The sequence below is a fragment of the Triticum urartu genome, chromosome 1A, assembly GCF_056163025.1.
Source record: "Triticum urartu cultivar PI428250 chromosome 1A, HENAU_Tu73, whole genome shotgun sequence".
In the NCBI taxonomy this organism is placed as follows: domain Eukaryota; kingdom Viridiplantae; phylum Streptophyta; class Magnoliopsida; order Poales; family Poaceae; genus Triticum; species Triticum urartu.
The window spans coordinates 151529132-151556647 of record NC_141873.1 but is presented as its reverse complement, the minus strand read 5'-3'; positions in this window follow the sequence as shown (position 1 = coordinate 151556647).

Here is a 27516-nt window from a genome sequence, read left to right as displayed (position 1 = left end):
ACTTACCTTGTGGTCTGGAGTTGGCTTAGGATGGAATGAACCTGCACAAACAAAGTTAGATAACACAGGTACATCCACTAGCCAGAGCAAACAAAAGAAACCACAAGAATACCAAGACTGGGATGACATGTAGAGAGTGGGTAGAAGGTACCACATAGAATTCAACATGTCCCCAAGAATAAAGATATGCAATGAATTTGACTGATTTCTTTCCCTTAGGTGTCTTGCTCCCCCTGAATCTTACATGGGATATTGGGAGAAGATAGGGAACAGAAAATCAGAGCTGAAAGATATGAATAGAACTTAATTCAAATGGGTACATATGAACATGTCTTTCCCCCAAAAAGACATGTGGCATCTTTCCTCTTGAACATCAAGCATCTGGGATCCTTGAGTATTTTCTCTCTCTCCCCCTTAACAACATCTGGGATCCTTGAGACTTTCTCTCCCCCCCTTGAGGTCTCTCTCTCCCCCTTAATATTTTCTCTCTTGTAGGTTTGGTCCTTGAGACTGTTTCTCTCCCTTGATGTGATCTCTCTCTCCTACAAGCTTTGATGTGATCTCTCTCTCCCCCTTTGACATCAATTTCCAAGAAGGTTTCTCCTGGAATCCGTCGAATAGGTTTGGTCCTTGAGATTCAGCACAAGGCAGAGGATAAAATTGTGATGCTTGTAGAGGACAAGATTCATTGAGTGGAGCTGGATCAGAAGAAATGTAGAACAAGTGGCAAACTGTTTTTCTGATTGCAAAGTCGGTGGCACCGAGTGGCATATTTCGGTGGTACCGAAAAGATTCGGTTGGACCGAAAATTGCAAGTCGGTGAAACCGAGTTTACACAGAGAAAAACACTTGTCACCTCAGCTCACTAGACATGTAGGATCTCACAAAGATTTGCAATGAATTACCTGAAGGATTTGCAAGGAAGTTGATGCAGAAATATGCAGAACAAAAACAAAGAGAAAATAGTGAAAGTTTCTAGATGAAGTTTTTTTTGTTTGAAAGAGAAGGAAACAAATATGCAAGGGACAAATGCAATAACTCAGAAAAGAACACAAGAGAACTTCATCTAGAATTGGGCGGTGACATAGTCACCTATGTTAGAGTATATTGACTTAGGAGTCAAGTGAGAAAACTTGATCATAGGTCATACTCATCGTTTAAGCTCAAAATGGGGTTACCATTTTTCGTTTAAGCATCTTGATGTATTCACATCTTGTTGAGTTGCTTTGACTCATGTCTTGGAGTAAAGCTTCTCTAAGATGGAATGACATACCTTGGGTGGTGATGTGGTTCTTGCTCATGTAGTTGAACTTGTGTGGGTGCTCAAGGTTGATGTAGTTCATCAAGAGTTGGGAGCACGACTTGGAGTTTGAGTTCATCTACCTACATGGGTTAGTTCTTTGCAAGGAAGAGCACTTGTGTATCCAAAAATGACAATCATGAAGCTTAACATAGAATTTGTCAAAGGATATGTTTGAATGGTTTTGTGCTTCCTTGTCTTCAACCACTATTGTGTAGAGTCTTGGTGATGTAGAGATTGCTCAAGATATGAGTGAGTCGCAATCTCATGGAATTAGATTCAACCAAGCACCTACATGGGTTAGACAACATGCAAGGTGCAAATATATCCAAGACATAAGATAGTTATCATAAGAGATATATCATGGATTAGTCATAAGCTCATGTCTTGCATGTATCCAGTGGGGTTTCTACTCCAAGTTCGAAGCATCAATGATGTTCAATTCTCCTCTCAACCTGCAAAACGCTTTCTCATCAAGTGGTTTAGTGAATATATTCGCTAATTGCTTATTAGCGCGAACATGCTTAAGATTGATGTCACCCTTAGCAACATGATCTCGAATGAAATGATGACGAACTTCAATATGCTTAGTTCGAGAATGTTGTACAGGATTATGACCAATTTTGATAGCACTTTCATTGTCACAAAGCAGTGGAACATGTTTCACATAAATCCCATAATCTTTAAGAGTTTGGGTCATCCAAAGTAATTGAGCACAACATGAACCAGCGGCAATGTATTCCGCTTCGGCGGTGGATAAGGATACTGAGTTTTGTTTCTTGGAAGACCAAGACACAAGAGATCTACCAAGAAATTGACAAGTACCCGAAGTGGACTTTCTATCAACCTTGTCTCCGGCATAATCCGAGTCGGAATAGCCAACAAGATCGAAAGAAGACCTCTTAGGATACCAAATGCCAAAATTTGGTGTATGGATTAAGTATCTCACTATCCTTTTCACAGCCTTAAGATGACAATCTTTAGGAGCAGCTTGATATCGTGCACACATGCACACACTTAGCATAATATCGGGACGTGAAGCACATAGGTATAACAATGAACCAATCATAGAGCGATAAACCTTTTGATCAACCGGTTCACCATCTTTGGTCAAATCATTATGTCCACTAGTAGGCATGGGTGTAGACATACCTTTGCATTCTTGCATATTGAACTTCTTTAATAAGTCCTTGGTGTACTTTGTTTGAGAGACAAATGTACCTTCCTTAGTTTGCTTGATTTGCAACCCGAGAAAGAATTTGAGTTCACTCATCATAGACATCTCAAACTTCTCTGACATTAGCTTTCCAAACTTTTCACTAAAGAGAGGGTTAGTTGAACCAAATATGATATCATCAACATAAATTTGGCATACGAATAGTTCTCCATTAACCCTTTTAGTAAAAAGAGTAGAATCAATTTTACCAATTTCAAAACCACTTGTAGTAAGGAACTTGGTCAAGCATTATACCATGCTCTAGGAGCTTGTTTAAGACCATAAAGAGCTTTGTGAAGTTTGTAAACATGATTTGGTTTCTTAGGATTGATAAAGCCGGGAGGTTGTTTGACATAAACTTCCTCCTCTATTTCACCATTTAGAAAAGCACTCTTAATGTCCATTTGGTACAAGGTGATATTATGGTGATTAGCATAGGCAAGTAAGATGCGAATGGACTCAAGTCTAGCAACGGGAGCATATGTCTCACCATAGTCCATACCTTCGACTTGTGTGTAACCTTGGGCGACGAGACATGCTTTGTTGCGAACCACTTGTCCATCTTCATCTTGCTTGTTACGAAACACCCATTTGGTACCAATGATGTTGTGGTTGTTGTCGGGCTTCTCGACCAATGTCCAAACTTGGTTTCTCTCAAAATTATGTAGCTCTTCATGCATAGCGTTTATCCAATCTGGATCTTCCAATGCTTCTTCAACCTTCATAGGTTCAATGCTAGAGATGAATGGATAGTTTTCACAAAAGTTAGATAAACGAGTTTTTGAGCGAGTGATTCTCCCGGTTTGTATATCATTGAGGATTTGCTCGACGGGATGATCTTTGGCAATTCTTGCTCGAACTCGTGAGAGCTTTTGCTTGGGTCTTTGTTGAGCATCTTCTTCATCTTGTTCTTCTTCTTGGCCTTCTTCATTGTTGACGTCGTTGTTCTCTTGTCGTGGTGGAGAAGGAGGTTGTTGATGTTCGTCTTGACGTATTTCCTCGTTTTCTTCATCTTGATGTGTCCCACTTGTGGATGCTTCCGTGTCGATTCTTGGTTCACCTTGTCGTGAAGTAGAAGCTTCCACTTGGACGGATGAAGTACTCTCCTTCACCTCCGTTGGACGAATTTTGCCAATGGACAAGTCTTGAATTGCTTCTGAAGGGTCTTTGTCTCCTACATCAATTGGCAATTTCTCTACTTGCGAGCCATTAGATTCATCAAACTTCACATCTACCGTCTCTTCAACCTTTCGGGTGAAATTGTTGTAGACACGGTAAGTGTGAGAGTTTGATCCATAACCAAGTAGAAAACCTTCATGAGATTTAGGAGCAAACTTTGAACGACGATGCTTATCAAGAATGTAGCACTTTGAGCCGAATACTCGAAAGTATCCAACTTGAGGCTTGTTACCGGTGAGGAGCTCGTATGCCGTCTTGCCGAGTAGCTTGTGAAGATATAAGCGATTTGTTGCGTGAAAAGCTGTCTCAACCGCTTCTGCCCAAAAGTGCTTTGGCGTCTTGTATTCATCAAGCATCGTTCTTGCCATTTCGATGAGCGTCCGGTTCTTCCTCTCAACAACTCCATTTTGTTGAGGTGTGTACGTAGCCAAGAACTCGTGTGAAATCCCTTCTTCGTCAAGAAAGGTGTCCACATTTGCGTTCTTGAACTCCGTTCCGTTGTCACTCCGAACCTTCTTGATCTTCACATCAAACTGATTTTGGGCTTTCCTAGCGAAGTTTCTGAAGATCTTCTGGACCTGCGACTTGTCATTAAGAAAGAATACCCACGTAAACCTTGAAAAGTCATCAACTATAACTAGACCAAAAGAATTTCCACCGAGACTCTTGTAGGCGTTGGGACCAAAAAGATCCATGTGAAGTAGCTCGAGTGGCCTCCTTGTGGTCATGATGTTCTTCACGGGATGTCTTCCTCCAACCTGTTTACCTGCTTGACAAGCACTGCAAAGTCTATCCTTATCAAATATGACATCGTTGACTCCAAGGATATGATTTCCTTTAATAAGCTTGTCAAGGTTTCTCATGCCAACGTGACCTAGTCGTCTATGCCACAACCAACCTTTTGAGGATTTAGCAACAAAGCAAGTTTTAGGTTGTGCCTTTCTAGAGAAATCGACAATGTAAAGATCACCTCTACGCATACCCGTAAAGACCATTTTATGATTGTCTCGACGAAATACTTGGCAATCTACCTCGGTAAATAGGACATTCAAACCGAAATCAGCAAGTCTAGATACTGAAAGTAAGTTTTAGCCAAGAGATTCAACGAGCATGACATTTTGAATGGAACTATCATGTGAGATGGCCACCTTACCAAGGACAACCACTTTACCCTTTGAATTATCACCAAAGGTGACATATTTTCGAGGGCCGTTGTTTTCAGCAAGCTCACGAAACATCTCTTCATCTCCGGTCATATGATCAGTGCATCCACTATCAAGAACCCATTCCTTTCCTCCTGATTCATATCCCCGAAGATTTGCCATAAGACCAAAATGTCTCATTGCATCATCAAGATCGAAGTCACTATCATCATCATCATCATCATAATATTCATGTTCATCATGATCTTGTGACTCATCATTTCCTAGAGAGGGTAATTCATTAGATGAATGATCATCAAAGTGGTTACTTTTATGAATTCTTATAGCTTTGAATATGATATCATTAATGATTCCAACATCTCCTTTAGCATGCTTAAGATTGGCAAGTTCAAAAAGACATTTACCAAAACTAGGATCACTAGAGTTCATCTTACTCAAGGCAATAGATTTATGGAGAATTTCATCCAAAGTTTTCAAGGAATAATCGGGAAATCGTTCCTCAAGAAATTTCCATATGGTATAGGCACAATTGTGAGTAGGCAAACTAGCAATCAAATTTTTGGGCAATCCTCTAATGATGAGCTCAATAGTTCTAAGATTGCGAATCATGTCAATATCTTCATCTAGGGTAGGATGCAAGGGATCAATATGGGGTGCACAAGGGCTAGCAATATACTTGTTCAAATGATATTGATTGAAGATTACAAGCATCTCATTTTTCCACTCATGAAAATACTTTCCATCAAGAATAGGCACTCTATGTCTAAGACTCCCTAGAGTAGACACATCCATCTTCCTCCAATGGTGATTAAACCAAGGCAATGGAGACCAAAGCTCTGATACCACTTGTAGGATCTAGAAGTAGATGTGTCTAGAGGGGGGTGATTAGACACTTAGTGCTAAAGTTGCAATTTTTAAGCTTTTTCGGTTTAAGTGGAGTTTAGGCACAATTTCAACACACACAATACATATCAAGCAAGCTTGCAAAGAGTATATGAGCAGCGGAATGTAAAGCATGCAACTTGCAAGAATGTAAAGAGAAGGGTTTGGAGAATTCAAACGCAATTGAAGACACGGATGTTTTTCCCGTGGTTCGGATAGGTGGTGCTATCCTACATCCACGTTGATGGAGACTTCAACCCACGAAGGGTAACGGTCGCGTGAGTCCACACAGGGCTCCACCCAAGGGTAACGGTTGTGCGAGTCCACATAGGGCTCCACCCACGAAGGGTCCACGAAGAAGCAACCACCCACAAAGGGTCCACGAAGAAGCAACCTTGTCTATCCCACCATGGCCATCGCCCACACAGGACTTGCCTCACTAGCGGTAGATCTTCACGAAGTAGGCGATCTCCTTGCCCTTACAAACTCCTTGGTTCAACTCCACAATCTTGTCGGAGGCTCCCAAGTGACACCTAGCCAATCTAGGAGACACCACTCTCCAAGAAGTAACAAATGGTGTGTAGGTAATGAACTCCTTGCTCTTGTGCTTCAAATGATAGTCTCCCCAACACTCAACTCTCTCTCATAGGATTTGGATTTGGTGGAAAGAAGGTTTGAGTAGAAAGCAACTTGGGAAGGCTAGAGATCAAGATTCATATGGTAGGAATGCAATGTCTTGGTCTCAACACATGAGTAGGTGGTTCTCTCTCAGAACATATGAGTTCGAATGGTGTGTGCGTTCTGATGGCTCTCTCATCGAATGAGAAGGAGGTGGAGGGGTATATATAGCCTCCACACAAAATCCAACCGTACACAGTTTTCCAATCTCGGTGGGACCGAATCAATAAGCTCGGTCGGACCGAAAATGTAAACCTAGTGACCGTTAGTGATTTCGGTGGGACCGACTGGATCAACTCGGTGGGACCGATGTGCTAGGGTTAGGGTAAATCCAAAACTCGGTTTGACCGATTACTCAAAATCGGTGGGACCGATTTGGGTAATAAGTGAAACTGAGATTTGGTCAAGCAAACTCGGTGGGACCGATTGCATATCTCGGTGGGACCGAGAATATTGCAATGGGTAACAGAGAGTTTGCAAGCCCATCTCGGTGAGACCGAGATCCCATCGGTGAGACCGAACTGATTAGGGTTTGGCAGTGGCTTATGACAAGTGAAACTCGGTGGCGCCGGATAGGAAGAATCGGTAGGACCGAGTTTGGCTTAGGGTTTAGGTCATATGTGGATATGGGAAAGTAGTTGAGGATTTTGGAGCATATCATTAAGCACATGAAGCAAGAGGCTCATTAAGCAACACCTCATCCCTCCTTGATAGTATTGGCTTTTCCTAAAGACTCAATGTGATCTTGGATCACTAAAATATAAAATGAAGAGTCTTGAGCTTGAAGCTTTAGCCGATTCTTTGTCCTTAGCATCTTGAAGGAGTTCCCACAACCTTTAGTCCATGCCACTCCATTGTTGAACTTATCTGAAACATGCTAGATAGAAGTGTTAGTCCAACAAGAGATATGTTGTCATCAATTATCAAAACCACCTAGGGAGCACTTGTGCTTTCAATCTCCCCCTTTTTGGTAATTGATGGCAACATACATCAGAGCTTTAGATAAAGATATAAAGAACAGCAAGTAAAGCTTTGGAAGGACATGTAACAAGCATAGGCTCCCCCTACATGTATGCACTCATGTAAATATGAAATATAGAGACATGTGAGAGCATAATCATGACAGAGTAGGCAATGTGTTACATGCATCTTGGCCATATGCATCAGAGCAAAAGATTATCAAGGAAAGTACCTTCATGCTCATGAGTCCTTCTTGCAAACAGTATGTACATAAGCAAGAACTCCTCATACTCATGATTTTGATGCATATACTTACCTTGTGGTCTGGAGTTGGCTTAGGATGGAATGAACCTGCACAAACAAAGTTAGATAACACAGGTACATCCACTAGCCAGAGCAAACAAAAGAAACCACAAGAATACCAAGACTGGGATGACATGTAGAGAGTGGGTAGAAGGTACCACATAGAATTCAACATGTCCCCAAGAATAAAGATATGCAATGAATTTGACTGATTTCTTTCCCTTAGGTGTCTTGCTCCCCCTGAATCTTACATGGGATATTGGGAGAAGATAGGGAACAGAAAATCAGAGCTGAAAGATATGAATAGAACTTAATTCAAATGGGTACATATGAACATGTCTTTCCCCCAAAAAGACATGTGGCATCTTTCCTCTTGAACATCAAGCATCTGGGATCCTTGAGTATTTTCTCTCTCTCCCCCTTAACAACATCTGGGATCCTTGAGACTTTCTCTCCCCCCCTTGAGGTCTCTCTCTCCCCCTTAATATTTTCTCTCTTGTAGGTTTGGTCCTTGAGACTGTTTCTCTCCCTTGATGTGATCTCTCTCTCCTACAAGCTTTGATGTGATCTCTCTCTCCCCCTTTGACATCAATTTCCAAGAAGGTTTCTCCTGGAATCCGTCGAATAGGTTTGGTCCTTGAGATTCAGCACAAGGCAGAGGATAAAATTGTGATGCTTGTAGAGGACAAGATTCATTGAGTGGAGCTGGATCAGAAGAAATGTAGAACAAGTGGCAAACTGTTTTTCTGATTGCAAAGTCGGTGGCACCGAGTGGCATATTTCGGTGGTACCGAAAAGATTCGGTTGGACCGAAAATTGCAAGTCGGTGAAACCGAGTTTACACAGAGAAAAACACTTGTCACCTCAGCTCACTAGACATGTAGGATCTCACAAAGATTTGCAATGAATTACCTGAAGGATTTGCAAGGAAGTTGATGCAGAAATATGCAGAACAAAAACAAAGAGAAAATAGTGAAAGTTTCTAGATGAAGTTTTTTTTGTTTGAAAGAGAAGGAAACAAATATGCAAGGGACAAATGCAATAACTCAGAAAAGAACACAAGAGAACTTCATCTAGAATTGGGCGGTGACATAGTCACCTATGTTAGAGTATATTGACTTAGGAGTCAAGTGAGAAAACTTGATCATAGGTCATACTCATCGTTTAAGCTCAAAATGGGGTTACCATTTTTCGTTTAAGCATCTTGATGTATTCACATCTTGTTGAGTTGCTTTGACTCATGTCTTGGAGTAAAGCTTCTCTAAGATGGAATGACATACCTTGGGTGGTGATGTGGTTCTTGCTCATGTAGTTGAACTTGTGTGGGTGCTCAAGGTTGATGTAGTTCATCAAGAGTTGGGAGCACGACTTGGAGTTTGAGTTCATCTACCTACATGGGTTAGTTCTTTGCAAGGAAGAGCACTTGTGTATCCAAAAATGACAATCATGAAGCTTAACATAGAATTTGTCAAAGGATATGTTTGAATGGTTTTGTGCTTCCTTGTCTTCAACCACTATTGTGTAGAGTCTTGGTGATGTAGAGATTGCTCAAGATATGAGTGAGTCGCAATCTCATGGAATTAGATTCAACCAAGCACCTACATGGGTTAGACAACATGCAAGGTGCAAATATATCCAAGACATAAGATAGTTATCATAAGAGATATATCATGGATTAGTCATAAGCTCATGTCTTGCATGTATCCAGTGGGGTTTCTACTCCAAGTTCGAAGCATCAATGATGTTCAATTCTCCTCTCAACCTGCAAAACGCTTTCTCATCAAGTGGTTTAGTGAATATATTCGCTAATTGCTTATTAGCGCGAACATGCTTAAGATTGGTGTCACCCTTAGCAACATGATCTCGAATGAAATGATGACGAACTTCAATATGCTTAGTTCGAGAATGTTGTACAGGATTATGACCAATTTTGATAGCACTTTCATTGTCACAAAGCAGTGGAACATGTTTCACATAAATCCCATAATCTTTAAGAGTTTGGGTCATCCAAAGTAATTGAGCACAACATGAACCAGCGGCAATGTATTCCGCTTCGGCGGTGGATAAGGATACTGAGTTTTGTTTCTTGGAAGACCAAGACACAAGAGATCTACCAAGAAATTGACAAGTACCCGAAGTGGACTTTCTATCAACCTTGTCTCCGGCATAATCCGAGTCGGAATAGCCAACAAGATCGAAAGAAGACCTCTTAGGATACCAAATGCCAAAATTTGGTGTATGGATTAAGTATCTCACTATCCTTTTCACAGCCTTAAGATGACAATCTTTAGGAGCAGCTTGATATCGTGCACACATGCACACACTTAGCATAATATTGGGACGTGAAGCACATAGGTATAACAATGAACCAATCATAGAGCGATAAACCTTTTGATCAACCGGTTCACCATCTTTGGTCAAATCATTATGTCCACTAGTAGGCATGGGTGTAGACATACCTTTGCATTCTTGCATATTGAACTTCTTTAATAAGTCCTTGGTGTACTTTGTTTGAGAGACAAATGTACCTTCCTTAGTTTGCTTGATTTGCAACCCGAGAAAGAATTTGAGTTCACTCATCATAGACATCTCAAACTTCTCTGACATTAGCTTTCCAAACTTTTCACTAAAGAGAGGGTTAGTTGAACCAAATATGATATCATCAACATAAATTTGGCATACGAATAGTTCTCCATTAACCCTTTTAGTAAAAAGAGTAGAATCAATTTTACCAATTTCAAAACCACGTGTAGTAAGGAACTTGGTCAAGCATTTATACCATGCTCTAGGAGCTTGTTTAAGACCATAAAGAGCTTTGTGAAGTTTGTAAACATGATTTGGTTTCTTAGGATTGATAAAGACGGGAGGTTGTTTGACATAAACTTCCTCCTCTATTTCACCATTTAGAAAAGCACTCTTAATGTCCATTTGGTACAAGGTGATATTATGGTGATTAGCATAGGCAAGTAAGATGCGAATGGACTCAAGTCTAGCAACGGGAGCATATGTCTCACCATAGTCCATACCTTCGACTTGTGTGTAACCTTGGGCAACGAGACGTGCTTTGTTGCGAACCACTTGTCCATCTTCATCTTGCTTGTTACGAAACACCCATTTGGTACCAATGATGTTGTGGTTGTTTTCGGGCTTCTCGACCAATGTCCAAACTTGGTTTCTCTCAAAATTATGTAGCTCTTCATGCATAGCGTTTATCCAATCTGGATCTTCCAATGCTTCTTCAACCTTCATAGGTTCAATGCTAGAGATGAATGGATAGTTTTCACAAAAGTTAGATAAACGAGTTTTTGAGCGAGTGATTCTCCCGGTTTGTATATCATTGAGGATTTGCTCGACGGGATGATCTTTGGCAATTCTTGCTCGAACTCGTGAGAGCTTTTGCTTGGGTCTTCGTTGAGCATCTTCTTCATCTTGTTCTTCTTCTTGGCCTTCTTCATTGTTGACGTCGTCGTTCTCTTGTCGTGGTGGAGAAGGAGGTTGTTGATGTTCGTCTTGACGTATTTCCTCGTTTTCTTCATCTTGATGTGTCCCACTTGTGGATGCTTCCGTGTCGATTCTTGGTTCACCTTGTCGTGAAGTAGAAGCTTCCACTTGGACGGATGAAGTACTCTCCTTCACCTCCGTTGGACGAATTTTGCCAATGGACAAGTCTTGAATTGCTTCTGAAGGGTCTTTCCGGTGGACTTTGACCTTCTACTGCACTATAAGTACCAGCAGAATCTCGATTGCAGAACCTTTTCCGTTTCACCCGACGAGTAACAGCACTCCCTACTATATTATTTTCCTTGCTCTTTTTTGACTTTTCCATGTCAAGTTGTACCCACAACACAAAAGAATAAAATCACTCTTCAGAACTCATTGATGCATGTATACAAACAAGCAATACTTTGATGTAAGACAACCGTATGAGGATGGAATATGTTAGAAAAACAGGACGGCATGACATATTCACAGCTACGATGTGCAAACTAAGCAGAAGGATTTTCGAGAAAATAGAAGTAATGCAAGCTAGACATCATATGAAAGATGCAACCAATATTACTCTGCCAAGTTAAAAGTGTCTTGTCATAAGTGGCAATTCGAAAAATTAGAAGCAGTATATCGTAGAAATCAATGCAAGATGCAACCACTATCAAACTGCCATGTTAAAAGCGTCCAATCATGAGGGACTGATGCGGGATACACAACAGCAGTACTTTGATGTAAGAACATGGTATGATAGATAGATGCAGTGTATTCTAGACACAGAAAGTCATGTCATATGCACACGTATAACGTATAAACTCAGCAGGTGCAATTTAATCAAAATAGAAGAAATACAGGCTAGACAGCATATGCAACATGAAACCAATTATCACACTATCAACTTAGAGCAAGCACCTGCGATGGTGGAGTACAGGAGATGAACTCATCATGTAGACTTGGGACTTCAACTTCATTAGCAGTAGCAGTGGCAAATCTAGAGAGTCTCTGTTTGCGCCGATGCGGAGGACCACCAACATCCCCTAACTTACTCTTTTCCTTCCTATTTTCTGATATTGCCTTATGAAGTCAAAACCACAAGAAGATGAATAAAATTAGCTCTGCATAACTGGTTGATGCATGATGCAGACAAACACTACTTTGATGTAAGGCAAGCGCAGGATAGGAGGATGGAATATATACAAAAAAGACAGCGTTTCATATTCACACGTACGATAGGAGGATGGAATATGTATGAAAAAACAGTAAGCGGAAGGCATTTCAACAAAAATAGAAGAAATAAAATCTAGGCACCATATGAACATGCAACCAATATCACTCTATCATGTAAAAAGTGTCTCGTCATAAGTGCCATTTCAAGAAATTAGAAGCAGTACAAGCTAGAAGACAATGCAAGATGCAACCTACATCACAGTCCCAAGTTAAATGTGTCTTATGGGTAAGTGATCGTTGCAGGTATAAGTTGTAAGATACGCAGATGCAATTCAACATAATCAGAAGCAATACAAACTAGACATCATACGGAAAACGCAACCACGTATAACAGTTCCAAGTAAGAGCAAGCACCTGTGATGGTGGAGTAGGGGAGATGTGCTCATCATGTACACGTATGTTCTAGAAACAGGAACACGTGTCATATTCACAGGAATTATGTGTAAAGTAAGCAGATGCAATTCAAGTTAGTAGCAATACAAGCTGGACATCATACGCAACATGCAACCACATATAATAGTGTCAAGTTAGAGCAAACACCTGTGATGGTGGAGTAGGGGAGATGTGCTCATCATCTACATAGCTACATTGACTGTCCAGCCTTGTGTTGTCTTGCGAATCTTGTTGGGAGGATGGCGGAGTAGAATCTGTAGAGACCCCCTGTTTGAGTTGCTCTGAAGGACCACCATCATCCACTGCCGGACTAATTTCCTTCAGCTGTAATGATTTTGCATTGTGAAGTCAAACCAATAAGAAAAAGGAATAAAATTCGCTCTTCAGAACTCATTCATGCATGATTCTGACGAACACTACTCGGATGAAAGGCAAACACATGATGCGAGGATGGAATATGTATGAAAAACAGGATGGTGTGACATATTCACACCTATGATGTGGTAACTAAGCAGAAGGCATTTCAACAAATTAGAAGCACTGCAAGCTAGACACCATATGAAAGATGCAACCAATATCACTCTGCCAAGTTCAAACTGTATGGCGTTTCAACATATTAGAAGCAGTAGATGCTAGAAATCATATGCAAGACACAACCAATATCACAGTGGTGACTTAAAGGTGCCTTATCATAAGTGACTGATGCGGGATATGCAAGAATAGTAGTATGATGTAGAAATAGGAACACATGTCATATTCACAGGCATTATGTGTAAAGTAAGCAGATGCAATTCAACAAAGTTAGAAGCAATACAAGCTAGACATCATACACAACATGCAACCACATATAATAGTGCCAAGTTAGAGCAAGCACCTGTGATGGTGGAGTAGGGGAGATGTGCTCATCATCTACACAACTACGTTGACTGTCTAGCCTTGTGTTGTCTTGCGAATCTTGTTGGGAGGATGGCGGAGTAGAATCTGTAGAGAACCTCCGTTTCAGTTGCTTGGAAGGACCACCATCATCCAATGCCTTGCCAATTTCCTTCAGCTTTATTGATTTTGCATTGTGAGGTCATACCGACAAGAAAAAGGAATATCATTCGCTCTTCAGAACTCATTCATGCATGATACTGACGAACACTACTCTGATGAAAGGAAAAGTCATGATACGAAGATGGAATATGTACGAAAAAATGGACGACTTGACATACTCACACCTATGATGTGGTAACTAAGCAGAAGGCACTTCAACAAATTAGAAACACTGCAAGACACCATATGGAAGGTGCAATCAATATCACTCTGCCAAGTTAAAATTATCTCGTCATAGGTGGCGTTCATCAAACTAGAAGCAATACATGCTAGAAATCATATTCAAGACGCAAACCAATATCACACTACCAACTTAAAGGTGTCCCATCATAAGTGACTGATGCAGGATACAGAAGAAGAGTAGTTTCATGTAAGAACATGGTGTGATAGACAGATATAGTATGTACCAAAAACAGGAAAGCGTGTCATATTCACATGTATCATGTGTAAGCTAAGCAGATGCAGTTTACACTAATTAGGAGCAATACGAGCTAGACACCATATGCAACATGCAACCAGATATCACACTGCCAAGTTAGAGCAAGCACCTTGGATGGTGGAGTAGGGGAGCGGAGACTTGGACCTTGTAATTCACTATCAGTACAAGGAGAATCAGCACATATGCTCCGTTTACGTTGCGGCAGAGGACCACCATCATCGCCTTCCTTACTTTTTTCCTTCCTCTTTCTTGATTTTGCCTTGTCAAGTCAAACCCACAAGAAAAAGGAATAAAATTTGCTCTTCAGAACTCATTGATGCATGATACTGACGAACACTACTTTGATGTAAGGCAGTTGCATGATAAGAGGATGGAATATGTATGAAAAATAGGACTGCATGACATATTGACATGTATGATGTATAAAGTGTAAACTAAGCACAAGGTGCTTGAACTTGTTAGAATCGATGCAAGCTAGAAACCATATGAAAGATGAAACCAATATCACTCTGCCAAATTAAAAGGGTGCCCTAAAAAATGTATTTGACCAAATTAGAAGCAATACATGGCAACAGGCTAGAAATAATATGCAATATGCAACGAATAAAGGTGACTCATCGTAAGTGATTGATGCAGGATATAGAAGATAGGTAGTTTCATGTAAGAACAAGGTTAACACATAGATGTAGTGTGTACCAAAAATAGGAAGGCATGTCATATTCACAGGTATAGTGTGTAAACTAAGCAGATGCAATTTACCCTAATTAGAAGCATTACAAGCTAGACACCGCATGCAACATGCAACCACATATCACACTGCGAAGTTAGAGCAAGCACATGTGATGGTGGTGTAGGGGAATTGCGGTCTTCAGGTACAGAGCTACGTTCAATATCTTCATTTAGGATTTTTGTTTCTTGAGAATCAAGTGGAGAGGATGAAACTGCATTCTTTATAAGAGTATTGTGACTCATATTAACCCACACGCGTGACTGTCTCATCATAAGCGATAGACGCAGGATACACAAGAACAGTAGTTTGATGTAAGAACATGGTGTGATAGGCAGATGTAGTATGTACCAAAAACAGGAAGGCGTGTCATATTCACATGTATAATGTGTAAGCTAAGGAGATGCAATTTAACAAATTAGGAGCATTGATGAGGGATACACAAGAAAAATAGTTTGATGTAAGAATATGGTTAATAGAAAGACGTAGTATGTACCAAAAACAGGAAGGCATGTCATATTCACAGGTATAATGTGTTAACTAAGCAGATGCAATTTACCCTAATTAGAAGCATTACAAGGTAGACACCATATGCAACATGCAACCACATATCACACTGCCAAGTAAGAGCAAGGACCTGCGATGGTGGTGTGGGAGAATTGCGGTGATCAACTAGAGAGCTACGTTGACTATCTTCATTTAGGCTTGATGTTTCTTGAGAATCATGTGGGGATGATGACACTACACTCTTTAAACGAGTACGGCATCTCACAGTAACCCACTCGGGTGACTGTCTCATCATAAGTGATTGACGAGGGATACAAAAGAGCATTAGTTTGATGTACGAACATGGTTAATAGACATATGTAGTATGTATCAAAAACAGGAAGGCATGTCATTATCAAAGGTATAATGTGTAAAGTAAGCAGATGCAATTTAACCAAATTGGAAGCAATACAAGCTATACACCATATGCAACATGCAACCACATTTGACAGCGCGAAGTAAAAGCAAGCAGCTGGGATGGTTGTGTGTGGCAATTGAGATCATCAACTGCAGAGCTACGTTTACTGTCTCCAACTGCTGACACTGCACCCATTAGAGCGCTAAAATGCTTAGTGCTTATCTTCGAATTACACTGGAGCAACTTTTGTCTTTTCTTTTCTGCATTCATCAACACTGCGCCAGAGTCTGAAATACCCATGCATAAAAAACAATAGTGTGAGTATGGGTGAAGTGTGTGCACAATTAGTACAGTGTAAAGGTAGCAGATAGCAGGTCGGTGAGAAATAAATGACGGGAGACATGTGATAGCTCTACAACATGCATGGCACACTAAATTACTACAGGATTCTATGAAAATAATAGTCGACTGAAAGTAAATAGGCCAGTCCATTTTTTCTGCATCGTCCGATGTACAAAGAACGGGCAGATCGCCTTCATCTACCTCCAGCCAGTCCGTGTTGACAATCTTCCTCAAAACGCCAGCGACCACCGGCCCAGTATTCCTCCCCTGCCTGCGCCCTCCCCTCGACCTCACCGCACCGCCATGCTTGGCACCGCCCCCCGACCATCCATTCAAGCCACGCCGACCTCCAGATCGGGCGCAAGCAGCTCCTGCGCCCCACACCCCTATGATAGACACCGATGCGCCGCTTCCCCGGGGAACAGGCGGACTAGGTGCTCCGCGCGCCTAAGCGGGTGCTGCTTCTTTTAATTGCGGTTCGACTAACCCTGAATTGAAATTTAGGCGGGCTACTGACCTCTAGCAAAGGTGAAATAGTAAAAGGGAGGAAACTTTGTGCATTTAGTATCACGAAGAAGATGCAGTAAGAAGCGCTCAACTAGTTTCTTTCGTGGGATGAATACGGTGTGAGTGGAGACGTAAGATTTGCACGAATAAGGGAAGAGGAGTACCTCTTTCTGCTGGCAGTATGGTGTCCTCCTTCTGTTTTTCCGACGATCTTCTTGTTGTTCACCGGAAACCAGAAGTTGTGGAGGACGGTGCAGCCTTGGACGAACCCATTGCCAAGTTGTTGAGTGTGGTGCGGTGGTCGTCTGTCGGCGGTGGGGAAGCAGATCCGAGGCGGCGAACAACGGCGTAGCGGGAACAGCTCCGGTGCGGTGGACGGTTGTGACAGTGGAGCTGCAGCAGTGAGGCTCAGGACGGCATGGTCGGAGTGGTTCTGGTACGGCGCACGTCGGCGTCGGCATCGTGGAGGCAGCTCTGCCTCGGCTTCAGCTGCTAGGTCCTTGAGGGCTGATGACCCACAAGTATAGGGGATCTATCGTAGTCCTTTCGATAAGTAAGAGTGTCGAACCCAACGAGGAGCAGAAGGAAATGATAAGCGGTTTTCAGCAAGGTATTCTCTGCAAGTACTAAAATAAGTGGTAACAGATAGTTTTGTGATAAGATAATTTGTCACGAGCAACAAGTAACAAAAGTAAATAAAGTGCAGCAAGGTAGCCCAATCCTTTTTGTAGCAAAGGACAAGCCTGGACAAACTCTTATATAAGGAAAAAGCGCTCCCGAGGACACATGGGAATATCATCAAGCTAGTTTTCATCATGTTCAGATGATTCGCGTTTGGTACTTTGATAATTTTACATGTGGGTGGACCGGTGCTTGGGTGTTGTTCTTACTTAAACAAGCATCCCACTTATGATTAACCTCTATGCAAGCATCCTCAAGTACAACAAAAGTATTAAGGTAAACCTAACCATAGCATCAAACAAATGGATCCAAATCAGCCCCTTACGAAGCAACGCATAAACTAGGGTTTAAGCTTCTGTCACTCTAGCAACCCATCATCTACTTATTACTTCCCAATTCCTTCCTCTAGGCCCAAATAATGGTGAAGTGTTATGTAGTCGACGTTCACATAACACCACTAGAGGGTAGACAACATACATCTCATCAAAATATCGAACGAATACCAAATTCACATGACTACTAGTAGCAAGACTTCTCCCTTGTCCTCAGGAACAAACATAACTACTCACAAAGCATATTCATGTTCATAATCAGAGGGGTAATAATATGCATAAAGGATCTGAACATATGATCTTCCAGCAATTAAACCAACTAGCATCAACTACAAGGAGTAATTAACACTACTAGCAACCTACTAGCACCAATCCCGGACTTGGAGACAAGAATTGGATACAAGAGATGAACTAGGGTTTTGAGATGAAATGGTGCTGATGAAGATGTTGATGGAGATTGCCCTCTCCCGATGAGAGGAGCGTTGGTGATGACGACGGTGATGATTTCCCCCTCCGGGAGGGAAGTTTCCCTGGCAGAACAGCTCTGCCGGAGCCCTAGAGGTTCCGCCAAGGTTCCGCCTCGTGGTGGCAGAGTTTTGTCCCGAAAGGTTGCTTCTGGTTTTTTTCTCGACGAAAGACTTCATATAGCAGAAGATGGTCATTGGAGAGCCACCAGGGGGCCCACGAGGTAGGGGGCGTGCCCTAGGGGGGGCGCCCCCCACCCTCGTGGACAGGGTGTGGGCCCCCTGGTCTTCATCTTTGGCGAGGATTTTTCATTATTTATTATAAGGTATTCCGTGGAGTTTCAGGACATTTGGAGTTGTGCAGAATAGGTCTCTAATATTTGCTCCTTCTCCAGCCCAGAATTCACCGGCATTCTCCCTCCTTATGTAAACCTTATAAAATAAGAGAGAATAACCATAAGTATTGTGACATAATGTGAAATAATAGCCCATAATGCAATAAATATCGATATAAAAGCATGATGCAAAATGGACGTATCAAGGGCGTTGTCGTTGCGGTTGCGTTGGACGACGACGTCGGGGTAACGGCTCCGGCGTGATGGAGGAGGGCGGCGGTGGATTGGCCGCTATGGGGTGGAGGATGGAGGAGGCTAGGGTTTCGCGGCTGGTGGAGAGGACGTTTTCGCGCCCACGGAGTATGAATGGGGAAACGGAGGGAGGCGGGGAACTAAGGGGGAACAATGTTTCGGTTTGAGACGCGCTTGTTTGAAATTTGGGGAAAGTTACAAACTTTGCCCCCATCTAAAATTTCGGACATATTGTGGGTTGGGGGTAGGACAGTCATGTCAGGTGTCCCAAATGTGGGCGGGATAGATTTCGGCCAAGCGCATGGGTAGGCTCCCACAGCGTACGAATGCTTCTCGGAGGCGGTTGAGACTCGCGTCTTGGTGAAGTTACAAGCCTACCCCGGTTTAGACCTTTGGACATCGGGCCGATAGGCTACACGGGCCAGAGTCAGGACAGTAATTTCCTACCACCAAAACATTAGTCTCATGCAGTTTCGGGTGACCAGGGGCCTATTTGGAGCTTCGTTCAATATTTGGGAGTAGAAGCATTAACGTTTTCGGTTCTCTTGAATTGAACTTTCAGGATTTGTCAAACTTCACAAATCTTTACTCTTGAAAATCCTAAAGCTACGATTATTTTGGAATGGAGGGGGTACATTTGAATATACATTGTACACTAGTATATATTAAAAAATATACAACTTACCTCAGTTCATGCATGGTTCCAGATATAATCTCCTTGGTTGCAAAAAAAGTTAGATATGCGTATGAATATATATAGCATGTTCAAACTCACAACAAAGATTGATGCCCCCTTTTACATCTGATTTACAAATGCCATTATCTCGGGTTCAAATAGATGAATGCACTTCCTATGAATTCGAATCTTCGAAACCCCCTTTATGTTGAATTCGACATGTATTCTATTTCGTAGCTAGCAATTTGGAATGTATCAATGCAAGTGACAAATGTATAAAGTGCTTCACACTAACAACTTGGAGTGCACTAATTAATGTTTATATATGAATTGCAAAAGCATCCATTGCCTGTATTTCAAACCGCTCTCACTCTATGGATCGATAATATGAAATAAACACATGCACATGCTAGAATTCAATAGAGTATGGGTGTCTGATAGACCGATTTTCATCCATACGCAATTTGCAAAATTCATGATCTCATCCAAAAATAATAATGCCATTTATATTTTCCTGGATTCGTAACTACTACCCTCGCCCCCAACATATTTTTATTACGATTCGCTCATTTTGAAGGTTCAGCATTGTTCTGACGATTAAGATTTCTCTGTTTGACGGTTTTTACATTTGTCCCGGCTAGGCTTATTACATTCTTAGTGTTCTAAAGTGGGACAGGCGCTAGCTCTAGTAACCATTCTCCATTGATGAAGCAGCTACTTTCGAAGTAACAGAAAGAAAAGCAACAACTGGAGTGGGGGAGTCAGAGTCGAAAATAGGGGGATGGATAAAGTGGGCAAAACAGACTCACGTTTTTCAATCGAAAAGATGGGTTCCTTTTTCGTCTCGAGTTGGATCGGTGTAAAGAACAAGACGAACGTGGTATTATCTCTATTAGGACGGTTATGAGGCTCTGCTCTTTTTTCTTTATTCAATATCTATTCTTTGTTTCTTATATTCCGCTCTTCCTCAAATGGGTTGCCTCAATCTTTATCAAAGTTTTGGTATCTAGCTTATCCAGCTACAGTATAGTATACTCCTTCCTTGCTCGATAGAGTTCTTTGAATCCGCTTCATGCAAGTGAATGAATCCAATCCCATCCCCATTAAAATCGGTGAGGTAATACCTTATTGAAGTAGGCATGTTCACAAACTGGTACTTTTCTCCCGGTAGGTATGTTTTACAATAGGCATGTGCCATGAAGCAAGAAAAGGAAACGAGTAGAATGAGGGAAAGCGGCTTGATCGAGAAAAAACAGGAGTAGACTAGAAAACCTAGAACTTCAAAAGTCACTATCAATGAATTCCCGAAAGAAAGTGGATCTGTGAGTGGAGGCCATCCATCCCTTTCTGATGAAACCTTTGTTGCCCTAGCTTGAATTGAAGGTTTGGCTAAGTGAGTTATATGAAACTAAGGCAAGAAGACGAAAAGACGTTCACGTTACCAATTCCGTCTCGTCTGATCTTTTATTGGTCCGATTTACAAATTTTATTAACCACTGAATTTAGTGAGCGGCGCCAAATCCTTCTATGGCTTGCTTTTTTCGCCTCTATTGGAATTGGCTGGAACTTTCTATACCAAAAAGGGATATATATATATATATATATATAGGGGTTTGTTTTATTGATGCAATAGATCCTGAGCTTTGAGGCAACTAAAGAAACAGGATGATTTTCAGTTATATTTAAGAACAGAAGAGGAAGACAAAGCAACCCTAGGATTTCTCTGCTCCCAGTGCTTAATACGAAAAGCTTTAATGCGTAGAACCGCCTTTTACACGTAGATGCACTATGCCTCGCCCCGTTCTCACAAACGTGTTATATATCTGTCTATCTAACGCATAAGTGCACACACTTTATATGCATCGGCATTTCTCTTTCACAGATGCTCACAATCTCTCTCAGGGTGTCGGGGTGTCTCACGCACATGCTCTCTCTGTTTCTCTCTCTTTCTGACTACTATGTACCACTCTTCACTAATCTCAGTTGGAAAACACTATTTCTCTCACATGCATATATACACATGCACGGTCTCTACTAGCCCTCTATACGCACATATATGTGCCTACGTGTTTCCCGCACGCACATTATCTTTAGGCCTCTCTCGCACACATTGCCCCCCCCCGACACACCTCTCTCTTAGTAGTTGGCAGATATGATTTCATCATATCATTCGGTAGGATATCCCTGGCTGTTAGGCTGGATGGTAATACGAGGCAAAGTTTTACCCTAGTTCGGATCGGGCCCTTGCAGTTGAAGAAAGAGCCTACTCCTGGTACTGTATTAGTGATAGGGGTGTGTACAAAGTACACGTGAATACCAGGCATTGTGCGTGTGTGTATACTATCGACGAACTAGCCCCCAAGCATGTATAACATACTAAGGGCCTAGGGTTACAAATCATATATAGTCGGCTTATCACCAGTGGGGATAGAGTCCTCCGCGACTCTAGGAGCTTCATGTTGTACGCCGAGTCCTCCACATGGGTCTTCGTATAACACGTCTCGGTCCAACCTATATGTGGCGCAGGATGGAACCGACCCATGAGTCTTCATGTTGACCCACCACAACTAGAAATGATGTGCCCACCACACCACACACGCAATCGGCCACTAAGAAAATAAGCATATACAATAGTACAATGATATCTAGCTCACGATACGTCTCCATATTTTGTTGATGACACTGACGGACTTTGCATTTGATGCGTGCTCCGTATTTTGTTGACGACACTTACGGTCATTGTACTTGAAGCGAAAGCACGATATGGTCACTGGACTTCAGAACAAGCTCATCACGGTCACCACATACATTTTGTCGTGCTAACCAACATGTGGTTGGATGGTTAGAGGACAGTGGTTTCTCGATCCCACCAAGGTTAAAGTCCCGGTGCTCGCATTTATATTGTGTTAATTTCAGTATTTTTCGGCGATGTACGTTCAGTGGGAGGAGACGTTCCACTTGACTACGAGGCACCTACGGTGACTTCGTAAAATCTCAAGATCATAAATGCTGGCCCACTCTCTCGAAGGTGCTCATAGGGGTAGGGTTCGCGTGTGTGCGCTTATAGCGGTGAGTCCTTGTGTGTATATATGAGCCCTTGCGTCTGTACCGTGTTAAACAAATACATATCATGATTATACGGTCACTGGCTCACCCGTGCAACTCCGTATTTTGTTGATGACACAGTCAATTGACTAGTCAAACGTTCCACGCGGCGCAACTAGTGTTGCACCATCGGGGCGCGTAACCGTGGGGCCCACCTGTCAGCCCGTATATGAAAGAAAGAAATGGTAGTTTGAGTCTGTACTGTGTTAATAAAATAGGAGTACATTTTAGGGTGATCATACGGTCACTGCCTCAGCATACAGCTCTGTAATTTGTTGATAACTCGATCAATTGACCAGTCAAACAGTCCACATTCAGCAGCGCACATTACCATAGGGCCCACCCATCAGCGCATATATGAAGGACATAAATGGTAATAAATTAGTGGTCGGTGGGTATTCGAAGTCGTGAGACCTCTGGTTGGCAGTCACCGGCGGTTGGGGGGCGTTCATTGGGCGGTGGGGTGGGGATCCCCAGAGAAAAAGCTCGGCGGGGGGGGGCTAGAGGGATGGCCGGTGCGGCGGCGGACCGGCGGTGGGGAGTGGTCTCGGGGAGGGCGGGCCAGCCGCGGGCGGCGGGGGCTGGCGGTTCAGCTGGTGGTGGCTGGCGGCTCAGGGGGGTGGAGTTTGATGATAAACTGGAGGCCCTTGATTTCGTATCCAACGGCTGGAAAATCTAATGACCAGAGATGAAAAAGTCAGTCGACTGACGTGTAGCCTCACCCCGCACGTACACATGCACGCACGCAAGAGACGCACACATGTAGGCGTGCAACACTGACACGTACACACGCACGCATGCTGGCGTGCAACACTGACACGTACACATGCACTCATGAACACACGCACGTACGTACCCATGCATGCAACACTGAAACGTACCCTTGCACACACGCAACACTTGCACGCCTGCATGCACACAGCACACGACGCAAGACACACGCTCAACCTATACGTGCATGCACCCTTTGTTAAGGACATGGATTGTTACGGGTATTAATCAATCTTATCTGTGATAAGCAGAACATTGATGTTTGCAGCGGTCTTTATGAATCACAACGTATCGAACGGGCTATCAACATAGTAGGCTTATCTACATGAAAAAGATGACGTCACACTCAATGAACAATCATCGGTTTATGAAATGCCCGCTTCTGACCGCCCTGGCCCACCAAAGGTTCCTCTGCTGTGCGCTGCCTGCATTGGGTCACTGACATGCAGGCCATGCACCCAAAGAGCCCACATGTCAGTGGAAGAACGACGCGGTGTCCTAGGTCAGAGTCGAGGGTGCCACTCGCGGCACGCCCGGCTGAACACGCCTCTGTGCCGCATTCAAATGCCTCCATGAAACCCGCCCATGTGGAAGCCGAGAAACCCACTCTGGACACACATCTGTTCATGACCGGGCCGGCGTTAAACGCAATGCCGGCCGAGCTCCTCCCGTCCACCGTCTATTTAATCTCCTATTTAAACGAGGCCAAACGCCGACCAAGAATCGCACACCTCCGCCGCTCCCCTATCTCCTCCACCATTTTGTCCACTCTTACAATGGCTTACGAAGAGTAGTTATTCCGCATCCAAGCCAGCTGGGTAGCCCGCCGGATACGAGCTATGCAGCTCGCTGATCCACCTCCCTCCCCTCGCCCGACGGAGCCAGTTACCGCCCCAAGCCAGCATGCGGTTCAGCAACTCGCCGCTCTAGGCCAGCTCGACAAGGAGCAGCGCATGGGCGTCGTTGCTGCCGTCCACGCTGCCGCCTCGTACCGTGTCTCCCGTTTCTGTGGCCGAGACTCCCATGCCGGCGGTCGTGCCATGCAAGCAGCGACAGAAGCCGGGTGCGCGGAGAGCGACGAGGCGGTGGCCAGTGCCTCCGCGTCCGCCGCCATCATCGAGGAGAAGTAGAAAACGAGAGGCCGCCGCCGCTTGTGTCCCATGAAGGCCACCGCGGAGGCGACGCCGGCGTACACAGCAGGTGTCTTGCCGGATCATTTTGTTGCGAGGACCTTCGTCGACCCCACATGGGCTCCACGGAAGAGGGGAATGTTAGGATGAACTCGAGCCGGTGCCGGCCATGGCGAAGTAGTGGCCGGTGATGAACTCGAACCGGTGGCGGCCACCATCATCTTTGGCACCAGCCAATGATATCAGTTGGGCAGTGGGGAAGCGAGCCGTCCTTTGCGTTGAAGCATATACCGTCGGGGCTCCCGGCAGTCCGGTGATCGTGCTGCCGGACATGAGGAACACAAATCGATCGGCGGGCGACCATTTAGGCCAGGTATTATATACCTGTGCTGTCCAGAACTAGCACCGCATAGTTCATTTGAATGTAATGAAATCCGTCATGTTTGTATGAAAATCCAGTATTTTATATGATTTCCATCATTGTTTATATGAAATATCAGTTTGTCTATGTTTTTGCGTGAATTTCGTCCGGTTGGTTGAGTTGTTGTCATAATGTGTGCGGCTACGGTTGGATGGCGTAATTTGCGGGTCGCCGGTCGGTCTGCGGGCGGCTTGGGCGGCGTTGTGGGACAAAAAAACACAGCTCGTGCGAGCTCGTCTCCAACATGCGCGCTAGAGGATGCATGACAGCATGAGCACCCGAGCCATTCCTCGTTCATCGGTGGCAAAGGCACCGGTGGACAAAAGGGTCGCCAATATTTTGGCTACCCCGGGCAAGATCCAAACAACCCCTCCCAACATATTCAAATCCCTCGTTCGCCGTGGAATTTTGCCATGTGTTGTTTTCATGGACTAGCAAGATGCCTGTGCATTGCACGGAACATCAAGATGCATTTTTTTACAAACTCCTGCATGCATGCAAGGGATAATTAATGTCCTCCTTTGCTAGTACCACGAGGCAAACACCATTAATATTGCATCGATTAGTGTTAGTGGCCTTGTATATCTGCAAATTGTAATTTTGATAGTGTCCCCTTGTATATAAAAATATAGGGAGAAAGATGAGAGATAAGGTGAGAAGGAGTGGGCGTGGTGGTGACTGGTGGTCGGACTGGGCGGAGGCATGGGGATGGACGGCGCATTATGTCTAGGTTTGTATCTCTCTCACACACACCCATGTAGGTGGGGGACATGCACGAAGAGAAGAGGTGCACGCATGGCGCACGTACTCCCGTCTCTTTCCCAACAACACCCGCGCGGGTACACGGTGGAGCTCATTTCTGTGTGAAAAAGGCAGCCCACGTGGTAATTTGGCACGTGTACTGGTTGTCCACTTGGTGGAGGGAGGATTGTCTACCACGGGTGAACAAACAAATTGCGACTTGACGCGTTATGTTAAATTAAAAAAAGAGGCAAACCATGTGGGGCCTACCTTAGAGGCAAGGCTCTATACACTGGAGTACTTTTGATGTGTCCCATCAACTCGCAGAACGAGGAGAAGCTTGCTTAGTACGCTGTCTCCCCCGCCCACGGGCGCGGTGGCTCGCAGGATGAGGTGAAGCTTGCTTACGAGTAGTAGTAGTAGTAGTAGTAGTACTACTAATACTACTATTGTACGCCTTTACGCCCGCTCCCTCGCCCACGCGCGCGGTGGCTCGCAGCACGAGGAGAAAATTTTACTAGTCCCTCCGTTTACTCCTCGTCCCTACTACGTACTTTGGTTAGTACTCCCTCCATTTACTTATACAAGGCCACTATAAAAAATACATTTTGCAGCTATACAAGGCCACAAATAGTAATCGAGACAAAAGTTACTACTCCCTCATTTTCAGTTTATGGCTCAATTTCAAAATCTCTCCAACCAAGGTAGACGGTGAGTGGTCGAATTAATTTTGTAGTTTGCACAAGTAATTAGTACGCTCGTTTTTCTCAAGAAGTTATGTTTACCAAGGCATTAATTAGAACGAATGCATGAATGACCACTAAATTTCCATGAACTTGTACATGCATTGGTTAGTTTCCTCTTGACACTGCTTGCGTCGGGTGATCTAACGCACCTTGAAATCCAACATGTAATGGTACTACTACTAGCATAGTAGAATTGAGACTTATTAAACGGAAAAACGAATGTTTTGTAGATGAGCCCTATAAACCCTAGTGGGTACGTCCTCCGTAAAAATAGATTTTTCCAAAACTAAGTCGCTCCCTTTCATGAATTCTGTAGTATACTCCTCCGTCGATGCTCCCTTTCATGAAATATGTACTTCCTGTCGCCGACATGTGGGACATATAGCAACCGGGTCGATGTGTCAAGAACCAAATAACAATGCAGAACAGCAGGGGGGGCGCACCCCACTCGTACCGGCCCAGTAGTAGTAATGAGCAATGAGACGTCAAATCACAATGTCGCACCTTCCCAGACAGACGAAGCAACCATTATTTCACACTTCGGTTCGCCATCATCTCAAACCAAGTAGTATTGCTTCTGCCTCAAGAGGGACACGCGCATCGCCTTGGTACATCATGACACGTGGGACCACATGACAGGCCATGCTCCCCCGTCGATCGCTCGGTAAAACCACCTCATTGTTACTATACTTCCTCCGTATTGGTTTACTACATGGCATGCACGTTGTTCTAGGTTGAGAATTTAACTGGCTATATATGTGATGAACAGTACTCTAGCCTTTTAAAAAAATTATACTTTTGTACAGTAGTACTATCGATGGATTGTGCCATGGAGCAAAAATTGAAATTAAAAAAAGGTGGTACATATAGAGAGCGCTCGTCGCCAAATTATGCATATACTACTATTAAAAAAGATAGTACGTGCTTAATTGGGGTGATAAATTCTATTAAAGAAATACTAGTGGTATGTACATACTAAAGAGTTAAAGTAACAAGAAGAAACATAACATAGTTCTGCTGGGGGCTCAGCACAACACACCCCTCAAATTAAACTAAGCACA